A 3383-nucleotide genomic window follows, 5' to 3' on the forward strand; every position below is an offset into this window, starting at 1 on the left:
CATTCTTGTTTGATATTATGAGAAGGATGAGCTCTACTCATGCGTGGTCTATTCTCTTGAGGCACTAGATTTGTTCCTCACTTTTTAAGCGTAACTTGTGATCGAGTATTGATTGGTAGGATCACTTATGTTGTAGCACTATAAGGTAAAGATCCATGCTTCTACTATGACCCTTAGAGAGAAAGACTCTTCTCTTAATATAAATCCTTTAGATCTATCCCTATGCCTATGTTGAGTGAGATGCCAACATGGCATATCTCCTCCATCTTAGAGGTTTGACTAACTAGGTTGATTTTTGAGATAGCAAGGACTATTTCTAGAAAGACCTTCAATTGTGCTGTGCCTGATGAGTTTAATCTCACACAAGTTGAGGGAGGACAATGAGTGTAGAAAGTATGTTACAACATGCTCAGTATCTCTATAGTATTTACATACACAATAGACTCATAAAGAGATCAACATGGTAGTTGAGGAAAAGATGGATACATAAAGTGTAGAAAGTATGTAATGACATGCTCAATATCTCTATAGTATTAACATACACAATAGCCTCATAAAGAGACCAACATGGTAGTTGAGGAAAAGATGGATACATAAAGTGGATGGAGGTGCATTCATAAAGTGGATGGTAAGTGGATTCATAAAGTGAATGATAGGTAGATCCATGATGGTAGATAGGTGAGAAAAAGGTAGATCTATAAAGGACAATGCATGAAGTGAGAGGTTGAAGGATAAGGTTGTTAAGGAGTTGGATGCTAAAGATGATGCATCGATGTCTAGGATATTATATATTCTCCAACCTGGTTCCCCTTAACTCACCACTCACCATGTGGTTCCACTTAACTCACCACTCACCATATGGCCCACATTTACTCACTACCCACATGGTCCATCTAACCCATTGGTCATTAGTCAAGAATATTTCATGGAATATTCTCCAAACACTATATAATCCACTAGGCCATCATATGGAACTATCCTAAGGAATATTCTATAAGTTGTGATAACTTATCACTCGATGCATACCTCTACCTTCATTCTTTCCCACTTAATTCAATGGTCAAGTCCACATAGGCCATCTTATAGCCATTTTGGTCTTTAAGGTTAGACCCCATTTAGTGTCTAAACTGGGAACCTTACCAATGCCAAGTTCTTATCACGCCTTATTTGTATTTGAGGGTATAACATTTGGCATTTGCAACATAGATAAGTGACTGAGAGGTAGGAATTTGGATGACTTCCAACATAGCCCCCACAATGTCCACCCAAAAGTGAACTACTTTTTTGGTCCAAGACTAAGTAAATGAAGATGATATGCTAGTTTATCACTCCCAAGATGCTTGGTAAATATATCAACATAATTTTCCTATGTAGAACAATATTCCATTGCCACAACTCCATTCTTAATGAGCTCCTATGCATAGTGATATTGAATCTCTATATGCTTTGTATATGCATGAAACATAGGGTTCTTTGTAGTTGTCATGCAACTCTACTTGTCACACTTCATGGTTGTTTCCTTTTTTACTATAATTCTCATGTCTTCTAAAATCCTCCTTAGCCAAATTGTTTACAAGCAGTAAATCATGCTACCTTATATCCAACAAGGTAATGCCATTGTAGGTTGCGTCTTGTTAAATCAAGAGAAAACTCCTAGTCTAAGTGTGAAGTAATGCCTAGTCTTATTGATTTATTAAAATCAATATCAACATCCTTTGATGAGAGATTTATATTTATTTCCATGGGTGAAACCATTGCCTTACACTTGGTCATCCCAAATGACTTCAAAATCTCTCTAGTTTACCTACATTTAGAAGTCATTTGGGATGACTAAGTGTAAGGCCAAGTCCTTAAGGCACCTTAATACCCAAGTAAAAACCCCCAAATTTTTCATTTCAAATTCACAACTTAGCACTTCCTTAATCTTTTAAAGCACATGCTTGTGGTCTAATATGATAATCAAGTCATTTGTATATAAAACAATGATCACATAAATTGTGATTGTACCTAAACACATACAAATTAGCATTAGAAGCACTTCTTGTAGACCTAATGCTTTTTGAAAAATCCATCTATCCTTTGATGCCACAACCTTGGGGCTTATTTCAATCTATAAATTGCATTTCTAAGACAAGAAATCTTATTTTCTTGACAAAACACCTCAAATCTTAGTGTGCTAGACTGGACATGTACCTCCTCCTTGAGGTGTCCATACAAGAATGCAAATTTCACATCCATATGGAAGTTTGGCCATTTCTTATGAGGAATAACACTAGTACCACACAATACTGGTCATTCTATTTGTAGATATAAATGTTTTCTAAAAAGTAAAGCCTTCTATTTGTGAGTAGCCTTGTGCTACAAGTTGGGCCTTAACTTTTCCAAAGACCCATCTAATTTATACTTAGTCTATCAAACCCATTTTTACCAATGATTTTCCTATATTTTAGCCAATTAGTCAAGTTTTAAGATTGATTTTTTATGAAAATGTCATAATCTAATTGTATGATAGCTTTCCACTTTGGATTATCCATAGCTTCATCCAAAATTTTAGGCTTCTTTACTTGTCATGGAAAAGGGCTGAGGGTACTTAAATTTGCATATGTACAATTCTTCAAATGGTAATATGCCAATACTTATGTGATGACTTTATTGTAGAAAAATTCAACAAGATGTAGCCATTGATTCCAAGAGGCTTGTGAATCATGAAAAAAATGTCCTACATATACTTCCAACCACTTACTAACTCTTGCAATTTGGCTATCTATTTGAGGATGATTAACATGGTACTTAGAGTCAAGGTAGTGTGCCCATAGAAGCAAAGTCCTTTCCAATCAAAACTCTGTAGAGCGTTAAAAAAAGTCTTAATATATGCATACAACTATAAATACACATGTAGGTGATAAGGAGCTTGGATAGAATACAATTTTTCTTTTGAAACATGGGAGGGAGATAGGGATAGAATACCTTTATTCTTCATTATCTTTACTTTTATATGCATGTTTATTATTATTACAAGGTGTACTTACTAGGCCTTCGACCATTAGCCCTCATCCAACAAACCCCCACTTAAAGGCCGATGTGCCTTTGAGGGAGAATAATTAGTGAAGTTACTATCCGATGTCTATTAGCACTTTGCACTCTGCAAAGTGCTTGGAAGAAGATCTGTAGGAAATCATCCACATGGATCTTGACAAGCTCAATCCACTTATCCTCAAGCAGCTCCCTCATGAAGTGATACTTCACCTTGATCTACTTTGTTTTTGTATGAAAGACAAGATTTCGTGCAAATTGGATGGCACTCTAACAATAGTCAAATATCCCAATAGACAAGTAAGCTACATGGTTTCCTGGTATGTCTTACTGGCTACAATACATTTGGG

The sequence above is a fragment of the Lygodium microphyllum genome, chromosome 13 (assembly GCF_053477565.2).
Source record: "Lygodium microphyllum isolate KBCC chromosome 13, Lygodium_microphyllum_v1.1.10, whole genome shotgun sequence".
Classification (NCBI taxonomy): domain Eukaryota; kingdom Viridiplantae; phylum Streptophyta; class Polypodiopsida; order Schizaeales; family Lygodiaceae; genus Lygodium; species Lygodium microphyllum.